We start from the raw sequence: 14,218 nt of genomic DNA, 5'->3' as shown, positions 1-14,218 counted from the left end.
GCCCGTCCACCAAGACTTGAACGCTCAGAGCAGGCCTTTCTACAAGCCAATCGTGGCAAAGCCAAAACACCACAGGCATTAAAGAGAGCTGGGGAGAAAGGGAGCATTAAAAAGAGAAAAAAAAAAAACCCTTCAAATTTTCTTTGGAATAGCCTTGGCCCTGGTACATTTCAAATGGAATACAGTTGACACATACTCTGCTCGGCTGCAGAGGGTAGCGAGGTGTGCCTACAGGTCAGGGGCAGGGCTGCCTATCCCGCAAAGCTAATGGAGTCAGGGTCGGGACATCTCCTGGACCAGCAAGCATCCTCCAAAGGGACACTCTATGGCCAGGCCCAGATCACACCCTAAACCCAGCCATCTCAGAAACCAGTGCTAGTGAACACAGAGGGCAACAGGAGACACAAGCCATGACAGAGGTGAACTTAGGGACAGGACACCTGCTCCATCACTTCAGGTCACTGAGCTTACTGTTCCAGGCCTCCACTGCCCATCTGTACGATGGAGTTCCCTCATCATGAAATAAGATCATACCTATGACCTGGTACCCAAAAATGTGCCCAGTAAGTGCTGGCTTACCATTCCTGTTTCATTATTTCATTATTAAATATTATCCAGCCATTACTGAATGCCTATCATATCTTCCCGCCTAACTTCCTCAGCTTGGCAGGAAAGGCAGGTGAAACTTAGCAACAGCTTTTAGCACCAGTACTGTTTCTGATGGCTGCACCCCACTCAAAGCCCCAATGTAACTAATTCAACCTGAGCTAACAGGAAAGCGGGAGCGCCTATGGGGTAGTGTCAATCCTCAGGACTGTATCTGCTCTTCCAAAGAAATGCAATTTGTCTAAACTAACAATCCTCCACTCCATCTGGCCAAGATTTGTCCCCTACGTGTGAAGTGTGCCCTCCCGGTGGGAGGCATCTCAGGGAGCGACAGCTCTCACAGGCTTGACAGGGTCTTGTTAAAGTCAACACACAGAAGCAGGGTGGAGGGGCTGGGGAAAGGGGGCCCTCCCAATCCCGGAAACAAATGATTGAATTTGCTTTCTCTCCTTTTTCAGTCACTGGCAGAAAATAAGAAAAAGAGAGGGGCAGAAAAAAAGAAAATGTGTGGGGGCAGAATCCCACTTTCCCCACCGACGTCCACCAGGTACAGGAAGAGTTCTACAAAGAAAGGTCTAAGAGAGGAAAGAGAGGAGCAATTAAATAACTTTCCCCAGCCCTGAGTAAAGGAGAGTGGAGTGAAAGGATCAAAGGGTCTCGAGAACACCACCCTGCCATGGATTTGCATACCTCTGGCCAAGCCCGGGGGTGGGGGGGGCTGCATCTTCCCTAAACTTGTTTTACTCCCCCACGTGCTCTCTCCTTAGGCCTCTCAAGAGGCTGAAACTTTTCAAACAAACAAGAACTTCTACCTCAACCATTGAAGAGAACTACATGATTTTAAAGAGAAGGAAAAAAAAAAAAAGGTCACCAGCCTTCTGAGCACACGTCGCCAGCTTTGTTCTGCTCACTTCCCCACTTCCTGTTGCTGTCTCACCTCGTCACATTTGAGTTTTGAAGCGTATGTGTTTGCCCGGGTATCACTGTAAAGTTTCGGTGGGAGGCCACTGGCGGGACCAGGATGAGGACTGTACGGCTGCGAGACATGAAATCCCAACCGCCCGACCTGAGGAAAGTACACCCAGCACCTCAGCCCCGCCCGGCGCACCCACTGCTAGGAAAGCGCTTGTGGGCGAGCTTTACTTTGTGGGGAACGTTCTGTGTGGGCCACGGCCACCTAACCACGAGTGAATACCAGGTGGCTTAGAACTGGGAACCATGGGGGGGAAATACTGGGCACCCACAGACCAAGAAATGCCCTGGAGGGGGACAAACCAGCCCTGAGATCCTGCCCCACACCCCACAGTCCAGGGAGTGCCCTCTACCTGGGAAAGGAACCGAGAGAAATGCTTTGTAAGTGGGACCTTGTGTCATCTCTGGCTGAGAACAAAGGTCAGGGCAAAAAGAGACATCAAACCAATTGGCCAGGTCCCTTCCTTGATGGAGGAAGAAACCAGGCCAAGACCCATACCACACAGCTAACATTAACGGCACAGCAGGTCCTGGGTCCCAATTCTCCATCTCCTGGGGCCCAGGGCAGGGAGTTTCAGTATCTTATCAAATGAACACAGAGTAGATTGTGAATCAGTGTTGGCTCCACCACACTGGTCGCTGGCTGGACCAGAACGCATGGGGTTGGGGGTGGGCAGCGGGGGAAGGCAGCCTAAAATCCTTTCTGTCTCTTACACACCAGAAGGGCCCATCTTCTAGAAGCACGTTTCGGAGGGGAACTCATCCTCATAACCCACTCTGGCTCCTGAATGCCTGGGGTTAGGGGGGTTGCCCTTCAACAGGTCCCTAAACTAGCTTCCAGCACCCATCTGCCATCATTCCCCAGCCAGGAATGAAAAAATCAAATCAAATCTGGGAGACAGTGGTGTTGCACAGGGCACAGGACTGGGAATGGGACACTGGGCTTCACCCCTTGGTGGGTATAAGGGTAGCCTTGGGGAGTCATCCTGCCCTCTGCACCTTCCTGTGTCCACAAGTACCAGAAGAACAGTGACCTAGAGGAAGCTGCTGGCCCTGCGGGTATCTGACTCTAAATCTGTGTATCCTCTCCCACCCCTAGAGCGCCACGGGGCTTGCTCATTCTCCTCCTCCTGCATTCACAGCTCAGCCTCCTGCTCACTCACTCCACCCGTCCAGCACATCCTGGGAGCCCTCAGAACTGAGATGAGTACACTGGAGGGGCCAGGGTGCTCGCGACCCCGACGAGCTTCCCGCAAGCTCTTGGCACACCTTCTCGTATCATCCCCCTGCAGTAAGGCTTTGCTCCCAGTTACCCAACCAGTAGCAATGTCATGAGGGGCTACAGTGTACAGGGTGCTCAGTCGGTTACAGGGTGGGCTGGGTTTCAAAGGCAGTGAGACAGACTTCCCCCAGCCCAGCCCCATCGGCCTCCATCCTCTCCCCTTGATTGATTTTCTTCACAGCCCTCAGGGACCACTGACACTGTAGGGTATGTCTGCCTGTTTGTTTATTATGTGTCTTGCTCAGGAGGACTGCTCCGTGAGGGCAGGGCTGGCACGTGGCCCGCATCAGATGCCGAATGAATGAAGGAAGGATCTTCCTCAATTATGGCCGGGTTACTTAACGTCTCTGAGTGACACGTGTTCCCCGTTTATAAAACAGGGATAATACTGATGTATTCTTCATATGACTGGAGTGAGGATTAAACAAGAAAATGTCTGTAAAAGCATTTAGGATGTACCTGGCACACAGCAAACAATCAATAAATGTTAGCTATTACTTGCGAGCCATTATTAGTACAGTCACTGATGGAAACACAGGGAGATAAAGCTTCTTTATTATACCCTGGGCAGTTTTTAGGCTAAATAACTAAAATTCTGTGTATGTAAGACCCATCCATAAAGGGCCATTAAGAGAGGACTGGGCCATGGGCCCACGTAGCTACTGTGAATCCCAGAGTGAAAGTCTGAGCGTGAAATGTTTTCATGTAGCTTAAAGTCATGAGGTCATTTGTACAAATGCTGCTCTATAGGTCCCTATCATTAAAGACTTAAAATATCTAATTCCTGCCCTCAAGAGTTTATAGTCCAGCTGGGGAAAATGAGACAGTAGTATATGAAAAAAACTACAAACTCAAAACAATGTATGTCAAATAAACACAGTGGACCTGGGGCTGTGTGAAGTGCTGGCAAATGTTTAACAATTAGCTCTCAAAAAAAAAAAAAGCCTCAATCGTAGCATTTGTCATTTTCCGTGGTGTAAATACTCTCAGTGTGGCTGATTGCAAGCTACCAACAAGAGGCCCGGCGGAGATGGACTCAGGAAGAGATGGGCGCCATCAAATTCAGATCTCAAGAGCAGGTGCAGGCCAGCTGTGCACCCCTGGACCAGGCCCTAGGATTGTTCCTCAAGGTCATGGGCCGTGGGCCAAGTGATCACCGCTAACAACCAACATTGTCATGGTACATCAGGTTACAAAGCACATCTGAGGCCACAACTGTATTTCACCCTCATCATCTGCCCTCATTTTGCAAATAAAGAAACAGTATCAAAGAGTGACACTGTCCGGGCTTGAACTAGGATCTCCTGGGGCAGCTGTGATCTCCCGTGGCTCCCGCTGCCCTCGATGACCAGAGACGTGGCTGAAGAGTGAGGGGTATGTGGAGGACGGGGTGGAAGTGCAGAAGAGGCACGGTGCTTCCCTAGATGGGGAGTTCACCGACAAAGCCCAATGATAAAGGGAGCAGGTAAGGCATGGGGGAAAAAAAAACAAACCTTGAAACAAATGCAACCGTTTCATTCAGCACTCTCCGCCCAAGAATTGCTCTCCTAAAACAGGGATCCAGTTATTAAAATCTGCATTCCCCAATTCACTGCAGCACGAGCCTAAGGAGCAAAAGGAACGGAAAGCAATTTAAGTGACGCACAATAGGGGGCCGGTTGAACAAGTTATGGAATATCTGCATAACGGGATGCTGGGCCACCACCCAAAGCCCTGTTTTAAAAGAACAGTTTACAACTGGGAAACGCTCAAAGAATATTGTTTTCAGAGCACGTTACATAACAATATGGGCAATATGATTCCAGTTTTGTAAAAATGAACTAGCAGGAAACATACCCAATGTATACAGGCACAGATAAAACAAAAACAAACAAAAAAAAACCTCGAGGCACAGACTTTCAAATCCCCACACTGGTTTCTTCCAGAAGAGTGGGATAATGATTTTTATTTCTTTCTATGATTTTCTGTCGGCTCCCACTTTTCTATAACATTGCTTTTGTAACCAGAGAAACAATAAAGGGACCCTATTTTTAAACCTGAATGTTCAAAGGCTGAGAAGTTTAAATGCAAAGAATCAATGAGGTGAACCCCAGGAAGACATGCCTCGGGGGCAGAGGTCCAGATGCTCAGGTCTCTATGCTACCTCACCCCCTGCTCCCGAGGAGACAAGCCAGGTTCCCCCCAAACTCCACCTCCCCCCGCTCCCCCTCCACTCCAGCACACACCTGCATACCATCCCCCATCACCTCGCCTCTCCTTCCAGAAGCCATCTTCTCAACCTCATCCTCTGATCCACTCCCCACTTGCTGGAGGGCAGAGCACAGTGGAGGATGGACAACCAGTAATAATTCATGAGTGCCCTCCAGATGCTATGCAGCATGCCAGGGGCTCCCAACATGTGGTTCAGAGGGATGACGATTCTAAAACGTAGGTATTGATACCAAGAGCATTCTACAAAGAGAAGAGTCAAGTTCAGAAACGATATTCAAATCACTATGCAGTATACCAGAAAGTAACACAGCACTGTAAATCAACTATACTTCCATTTAAGAAAGACAGGAAGAAAGGAAAGGAAGAAAGAGAGAGAGAAGTGAAGAGAAGAGGAGAGGAGAGGAGAGGAGAGGAGAGGAGAGGAGAGGAGAGAAGAGAAGAGAAGAGAAGAGAAGAGAAGAGAAGAGAAGAGAAGAGAAGAGAAGGGAAGAGGAGAGAAGAGGAGAGAAGAGAAGAGAAAAAAGAAAAGAAAAAAGAGAAGAAAATGAAATGAAACAAAACGGTATTCAGGGTCATGCAGCCAGCGAGTGCCCAGAAATGGGAATGAAACCCAAGTCTAAAGAGAGTTTGTCTCTAGAGGTTTAAGAGGCTTGCCCAACTACTCTACCTGATCATCACAAAATGCAAAATAAGAATATTCCAGTTCAAACTACTTTAATGTATATTCAGGCTGAAAGGGAAATGCACCACCAGTCCCGATTTGACAATACAGAGATTCAATAATTTTAAAAAGAAAGAAAGGAAAGGAAAAGGGGGGAGAAAAATCCTCAGCTCTGTGCTCATCCCTCATTCAGTGAAGTAAAAATAAAAACCGAACCTTCCCCCAACACATTGTGCTTTAGTGAAAGCACCAAGCCAATCTTCTTCACTAACCACCCACCCCAGCCCACTTCGTTTAAATTTAGGCAACCACCAGGCAAACTGTACCCAAGCGCATTATCTGAAATGAAGTCAGAGTCCTCATCTGCAACACCAGCCCTGGTTCCAAGAAAAATGAAGCAGGGCATACAGGGCTGGCATCGCAGGGGAGGCCAGGGTTGTGCCTTGGAAGACCCCTCTGCAGAGAGGTTTTGTGGTCCAGGCTCTCTGCGTGGCAGCCAGCTCCCCCTCTCTGGGTCTTAGTTCCCCCTTTACAAAGTCACAGGTGGAATGACAAAAGGGATCTCCTTTTTCTTTAATTTTATCCGCCCTTAACGGAGGCACCGAGGGTTGAACCCAGGGCCTTGTATGCACCAAGCACGCATTCTGCCACTGAGCTATCCTCTCCACCCCTAAAAGGGATCTCAAAGGCCCATCTCAACATACAGCTCCATCGTTCCTGGGACCCTGATGTACAGAGGGCAAGGCCCAGATACCCCCACCCCTAACACCCAGAGAATGAATGAATGGCAACCCAAGAGGTGAAATGAGTTGGCCCCTCCCGGAGCTGCTGTTGTTCTTAAGTTCCAGCTTTGGAGTATTTGGGTCTTAGTAAATGTTTGGTAACTGGAGGGAGAGGGGGTTGAGCCTTTTGGATGGCTTTGCAGCTGGTCACCCTCTGGTCCTGTCCAGGCAACACCTGGAAGGATTCTGCCCACCGGGACTCAGTGAACTTGGAGTCCCTGATCCCTACTCCCCGCACTTTTAAATGGGATGGGGCTGGAGAAAGCGGGGGTTACTAGCTAATGAAAACTCTCTCTGGTTTTCTGGATGAATCTGAGCCTTTGGAGACCTACGAGCTAGCTAAATTTTTCTTCCAGCAACCTAGTCCTTGGATTTCTTTTCAAGGTTTCCTTCCAGTGTCTCATCAGTAGGTCTGGACCCACTCCCTCAGGCAGAGGTAAAGGGCACCTGGGAAAAGGGGGGTAAAATCACTATTCACGCCTTGAGGAGAAGCATGGCCTTAACAAAAGCACAACTCACAGCTCCATAGTGGAGATATCACGAAATGACTGTGCTGGCTGGGTCCCCTGAATTGGCTGCACGGTTTCACCAACCCTGGACTCCAAGAGAGGAAGACAGCCAACAGCCTCTGTGCTCCGAAGCTCTCAGATGTCAGCTTTTCTACCCAGCTTTAGGACCTGGCAGGTAAGCCTCCAGACCTCTCCCCCAGTCCTGACTTTGACAGAACCGAGGACCCCAAGCCTGAGCCCCATAACTCCCCCAACCTCAGCCAGAATGCCTGATCATCCAAAAGCAGCACTTTCAAGGTGAATAAAATTGAAATACACATATTATACTACTTTACAGAGTGTGACATTTACTCAGCCCACCTCCCCAGGAGGGGAAATGATAGAGAGTAATAAATATAGTTTGTGTTGTAGGTAAAAGCATGGCTGAAGCATACAGTAGTCAAAACTAGGAACTCCACAATCAGGTCTGGATTAAAATCTAGGCCATTTCACTTGTAAACTGTGTGACCTCAAGCAAGTTACTCAACCCCTCTGAGCTTCCTAGTCTGTGAGACGAGTATTACAGGAGATAGCACTATAACTTTGGACTTACTCATTCACCCACAAGTTGTCTTTCTTAGTTGGCTGGGATGAAAGGAGGAGACTCACGAATCCTCAAAGAACTATAAGAATCCAGACTCCAGAAGCAGGGTAAGAGCAAGACAGGCACATCAGTCCGCCATCCCCCTCAATACACACGCCCTGCAGCAGGCGGTGTGGTCCTCGCTCACAAACCTCTTTGGGCCACCCTGGCAGACAATGAACATGGCAGAAATGCTCTAGACATCTGGTTTTCAAACTTCTTGTAAATTTTAGCAGCAGAATCCTAGACCTCAATATAGAGAACAGAGATCAAAGGCAAGATGTTCTTGAAAAAGCAGATTCTAAGATGAACTGATCCACAGCCTTGGAAGAATCTTACAAAACTAAAATTGCACTGGATCAGAGGCAAGGGGGAAAGGAAGGACAGGAAGGAGGGCAAAAGGAGTCATCAGAAGAGAGTGGCAACAAGAAATAAGCTGCCTTACAGGACTGGGACTTCATGGGGATGGCACCTCTCACCTGTGGCAAAACTGACAGCATCAGGCAGCTTCCTCAGACTGTATTCACTGCACAAACTCCTTGGGAGAGGAGTTAAGACAGAGGCACCACTGAGATGTACTCTAGAATTAGAGTGTTTTTTCATAACTGCCAAATATTTACTAAGATTCAAATACCCACCCTGCCCTCTGATGATGGTCACCTACCTTACACATCCCTCATGTCTCAAGACATCCCTTGGGAAAATGGGTCCAATGGGTCCAAAGCCTGGTCTACTGCCTCTGCTCTGGAAAGTCTACCTCCTACTTGGTTACTGCTCCTCACCCACTCACTCTCCTTGTTTCACTCTTAGATTTCATGGGACAGCACTGTTTGTCCAATAAGAACTTCACCCCACTCAAACAGAAAGATATGCGGGCAATTCTGCCAGCTCAAAAGCTTGTCTCCATCAGGAAGGCCTTAACAACGCATTCAGAATATAGTGTGGTGCAGCCACTATGGAAACAGTATGGAGATTCCTTAAAGAACTAAAAACAGACTTACCATATGATCCAGCAATCCCACTCCTGGGCATGTATCGGGAGAAAATGCCAATTTGAAAAGATACACACACCCCAATTTTCATAGCAGCACTATTTATAGTAGCCAAGACAGGTAAGCAACCTAATATATATATATTTTCAATGAAATACTACTCAGCCATAAAAGAATGAAATAATGCCATTTGCAGCAACACGGTTGGGCCTAAAGATTATCACTAAGTGAAGTAAGTCAGAAAGAGAAAGACAAATATCACATGATATCACTTACATGTGAAATCTAAAAAAATGACACAAATGAAGTTATTTACAAAACAGAAATAGACTCACAGACATAGAAAGTAAATTTATGGTTCCCAAAAGGGAAGGGTCGGGGGGGGGATAAATTAGGAGTTTGAGATTAGCAGATACAAACTACTATATATAACACAGATAAACAACAAGACCCTACTGTATAGCACGGGGAACTATATTCAATACCTTGTAATAAACTATAATAAAAAAGAGTATATATATATATATACACACACACATACATATATACACACACACACACACACATATAACTGAATCACTATGCTGTACACCAGAAACTAACACAACATTGAATATCACCTGTACTTCAATAATAAATAAGTAAGTCTGATGAAGATTTCTTGAGATTTAAAAAAACCATTCAAGCACGGAATGTGACTTGCCAATTTAGGCAGGTTATAGCTCATCAGAAAGCAATATAAATGGCAATCATTTGAAAAACCAGCCCCAAATAGCAGCATTACAAAAGAGTGGCAGCACAGAGAGTCCTCCAGAAAGCATGGCCAACATGGCGCTGTTCCTTCCACTAACTACTGGAAGCTTAAATGACGTGAGTTAAAACAACACAATGTTTCTGCAAGCATTCCCACCAGTCCACTCTACTTTGCAACCCAAATCGTGCTGTTTGGGAATGACTGCTCAGCATCAGCCACTTCCCAGAAGGGAAAAGCAGGGACCCTGAAGTCAGAGTTCTGAGTTCAAATCCCAGCTCCAGCACTTGCTAGCTGTGTGACCCTGATTAGATGATGTATGTGATGGATGCCAATTGGATAAATGTCAGTAAGACACTCAATAAATACTAGCCCTCTCCTAATGCCAACCTTCCACCTCCAATCCTAACCCTGGTCCTAACCCCAAAGTGAAGGAGGTCCAAGCAACTGTGCAAAATCACTATAGGGCCAGTACCACTTAAACCCAGGACGGAAGGCATCACCTCTGGGTTTGTTCAGTGCAGTATGAAGGAAGCAAGAGTGTGGTCATAGCACCTTGCTCTTGGTCCTTATTTCCCCAAATGCCTTTTCATACTCTGCCCAGCATCAAAGTTCTATTCATCCTTCAAAACTCAGCTCCAATGCCATCTCTGCATCTCTCAGCAAAAATGAACCCCTCTTCCACTACTCTATTTGGCTGAGTGCTTAGCTATGTATGGTCCTGGGCCCCAACTCTTCACAAGTGGGGTTTTGACTCTCTCATTCCACCAACCTTCCAGGCCTTCCGCAGAGCAGGTCAGGAAATATTCTGGATGGATGGATGGATGGATAGGAGGAGGAATCTATTCAAGGTTGTCCTGATACCACATAAATGTGTGATCCTAAACAATTCTTCAGTGAGAGCTCATGCTAAGCAAGCCGGTGAAACCACAAGGAGGAAGGACTGATGATACACACCAAGGAGAGCACCCCACACCTAACAGCAGTGCTCTGCAGGGAAGCAGAAGCACTCCTGGAACCTCAGCCGGGCAGACCCGCTTCTAGCCCTACTCCAGTGCGGACTTCGGTCCACTCCCACCCCCTCCGTGGGCCTTACTTTCCCCACGTCCTCCACTACCTGCTCTCCCATCAGACACATGGAGAGACCCAACCAAATGGTGGGAAGGAAGACGCCACGGAGGGAAAGTGTGGTGTTTATTCCCCGGGGTCCGGTTTTATTTTTCTAAATGGTTTTGGTTTTTATAGTATGTTGTTTGTGACTTTTCTAAAAGAAAAGTCCAGAGGAAGAGAAATGAAACAGCAAGTTCAGAATTCTTTAAAAATAAAACAAAAATCAAGAGGAAGTGGGTCCCTCTCGCAGGTTTCTCATTAAACCAATAGTCAAATTTTAGTAATCAGCCTGTGTTACGGTTTCTATTACAGACGAGAGCTTATTAAACCTAAAACGATCAAAGAGAAAGTATAGGCCCTAAGGCAACTAGTTTCCACCCCAGAGCTCCCCTGACTGTGAGGTCCTAACTTTCCCGATTACCCACTGGGGGCCTTAGGGACCCACATGCAGAAAAAGAAGGGAAGAGTCACTGCTAAATGAGAGCCAATCCCCAAATGTCAACACTCAACCAGAAAAGGACCCATGCCCTCTTAGTGGCTGCAGTGCTGGGTGCCTGACAAATGCAATCCTGATGTCGTTCTACTAAAAACACTCGGACGAGAGAGTTCTTCCAGACTGCAGGCTTTAGAAAAGTCGCGTGTACTGCTGTAGGCAGCGCCAGGCCTCATGCGGACTGGAGGTACCCAGGAATCAACCATGGCACTGGACGGGGAGACGGGACGAGAGGAGAGCTTCAGGGGTCACTGAGACCAGAACGACGGAATTTCAAGCACGTTCAGTAGGTCTGAGGGCAATGGGAATGGCGGCCAGCATCTCTGTCCTAATTTCTGAGTCCCATCCCTCCTGGTCAGATCCTCTGCGGTGGCACAGAGTGGAGAAATCCCCTTTTGGTGACCACCATTCATCACGCTCTTTCAGGTCTTCAAGCAGGTCCCACAGGACTCAGGGAGGATTGTAATTCCGGTATGAGAGCATCTAGGGTGAGGCTGCAGGAGATGCACCATCTTTGCACTCAGAACGACACTGGAATCCTGATTATCACATACAAGAGGTCAATCAACCTCTCTAGCCCACTCAACATTAGGTTCCCCTCCTCATCCCCCCATTGGATCCAGCTAGGACAAAACAGAGGTCATAGCAGAAGCATCTTTTGTGCAGAGAAAAATACACCTGGTCCCAATTACAGACTGGCCCTCTCGTCCCAGCCAGCCACCCCAGAGATGCCACATCACTACTACACTAGGGAGAATCAAGCAAAGGGATCTGTGGATCAACATGGTACAGCTCACATGAGCCAGCACACAAACACACACAGAGAACAGAGAATAACAAATGATATCCACGCTCTTCCTGTAAGGATGGGGGGGCGGCGATTTCCTCCATCAGAATTTGTCCTCACTGTAAGGGGCTTTCATCTGGCCCTTCATTCCTTCACTCCTGCTCTCAACACTGCCTTACTGAGGGGACGTCTGAGGGACGCCATCACAAACAAGACACAAATCCCCTCCTTCCAAGGACCCTGCTCTCTCAGAGGGCAGTAGACACCCGTATCACCGTGAGACTGGCAAATCCAAGATGCAAGGGTACTCTGCTCTGGATAAACAGCCTTCAAATCCAGAAGCTGGGGTGGGAGACGGAGGGACTCGTAAGACACTGACAATGAGGAAGGAGGCACAAGACAAGGACTGCCCCTTTAACCCACGGTCGGTCGTTTGCCACAGACAACGTACAGCCACAGCTACCGTTATCCAGAATGTCCCAAAGTTCCGATTTCAAATAGTCTGTCACCTCTGTCCCCATAAACCATGGTTATTCCCAGAAAGCCCTAAATTTCCGAATCCCAAACAGATGTCCTTGACAGCCTCTTGCTCCCAAGGGAGGCACAAAAGTCTCTGGGAGACCCAGGGTCTGACTGGGGCCTTGGGACCACTTCCTCTGCCTGACTGGTCAGAGCAAGGCGGGAGGGTGTGAACTCTCATGGCCACCCTCTAAATACACCAGGAAAGCACTGTCTGACCCATCATGGGAGAAGCCCAAGAGGAGGAAATGGTCCCTGGAGGATGGGAAAGGGCGTGTTCCACGTGGTCTAACGGCAAATCTGAGATCGAGAGGCAGAAACTAGCCAAATGAACAGAGGCCAACTTAAGATACTGAATTAATGATCGCCAAAAACCCGGAGAGCTAACCACTAATTACCTACAAGGAACACCTTAACTCCTCTCTTCTCATTGAAGGGCTCCCTCCACCATCCACACTCTCAAAATAAAAGATTCACAGCACTTCTCATAACGACAACTATCACTTGTTGAGCCCTACTAGGTAGAAGGCCTGTACTCGGTGCCTTAAACATCTCATCAAATCCTTAAATTAGCCACCCAATGGAGAAAAGGGCCAGTGTGCCCATTTTATAGAGGAGGAAACTGAGGCCATGAGGTTACATAACTGACCCAAGGCCCCATGGCACAGATCGGCACACAGACATGCACAAAAAGGTTGGGGGTTTTCTTGGGGTTTTTTTTTCTGCTTTTTTGAGCGCCCCAGGCCCTGCCACACAGCCTGCTGGCGGGCAAGCTGGTTCCTAATGTGGAGCCAGGCAGGTACAGGCCATTCTGGGGGTGACTCTCCAGCCACTCACGGCTCCCCACACCCTGCCCCACCCAGCCCCACCTGCAGGAGGGAACACGTTGATCCTGTGAGCCTTTCTGGCTCTTCACAACCAAGTTCATCCCCAAAGACTGAAATGCCCTAAGTCCTGTCTACCCTCTGAGACCAAATGGAATTTCACAGGTTCATCTCTTGAAAGGAAAAGAAAACCATCACCTGCAGGCAGAGAGGAGCCAAAGCCATTTCAACTTAAAAGGAAAAAAAAAAAAGGTCTCAGGCTTTGAAGCACAGTTCTCAGTGGCCGATAATCAAGAAACAGTAGGTCCCTTTAAAAGAAAATTAATATTCCACGTAAAACCAAAACCAGACAGAAGCATAAACCCCTAGCTTAGAGGCAAGCAGACGCAAATTTGCAGACTTATTTAATTGACTTCAAAATATGCCTGCCACTGTCTTACAGATCAAAATAAAACTCCAGCAGAAAATGTGGGAAGGAAGAAGCTAAGAGGGCCGTGGACCCCCATCCAAGTCCTTCTCACGACTTGGGGCCACAGGACTTATCTTCTCTCTCATTTGAGATGATCACGGCTGGGGTGTCTGACTGCAGAAGGCCCTGTCACTCCCGATTGGCATATGTCTGCCGGGCATCTGAAAGCTTTACAGTAAATGGTGACTCATCTATTGCAGCCACCATAAGTACCGCTAATGTAAAAAGCCAAAGTTTGTTCCATCCACATGAAAGAGAAACGCCGGGTATGGGGCTGTGAGCCTGACTCAAACTGCGACCCCTGCTCACCGCCACCCGTCAGCACTTAGCTGAGACTCAAACTGCAATTACCCAGCTCCTGGGGACCGAGGGCAGGAGGGAGTGGGGTGTCTAAGGAAGGGTCACATCCACAAGCACAGCAGCATCCTTTCTCATCAAGCTAGGTCTCCTCATTCAACAGTCACAGAGCCCCTACCCAGTCAGACGCTGGGCCAAGTGCCAGATACACAAAGGTGAATAAAAACACAAGGCAACCACCCTCAAGGAGACCCTAAGTCCCCCAGTAGCAGCTTTGCAGACTTTTCTAACTTAATTTATTATTAAATTCTCACTTAATAGCTCCATCTTA

General features: G+C 48.0%; 1 protein-coding gene across 15 annotated transcripts in view; it reads right to left on the bottom strand.

Annotated features, from left to right (window-relative positions):
* Positions 1–14,218, bottom strand: part of TRERF1 (transcriptional regulating factor 1) — a 191,936-nt gene that overhangs the window by 135,765 nt on the left and 41,953 nt on the right. For 2 of the 15 annotated variants that reach the window (XM_072944993.1, XM_072944992.1), the window contains exon 3: positions 4,354–4,464. The exons of 12 other annotated variants lie outside the window; for them this stretch is intronic. The gene's annotated coding sequence lies outside the window, so the exon portion shown is untranslated. Of the gene's footprint in view, positions 1–4,353; positions 4,465–8,309; positions 8,487–14,218 lie in introns of those variants that run through there. One more of the 15 variants, XM_072944994.1, reaches the window with a different exon arrangement.

This window comes from Vicugna pacos, chromosome 20 (genome assembly GCF_048564905.1).
Source record: "Vicugna pacos chromosome 20, VicPac4, whole genome shotgun sequence".
Taxonomy (NCBI): domain Eukaryota; kingdom Metazoa; phylum Chordata; class Mammalia; order Artiodactyla; family Camelidae; genus Vicugna; species Vicugna pacos.
The sequence above is the reverse complement of the archived record's forward strand: the minus strand, read 5'-3'. Positions and strand labels throughout refer to the sequence as shown.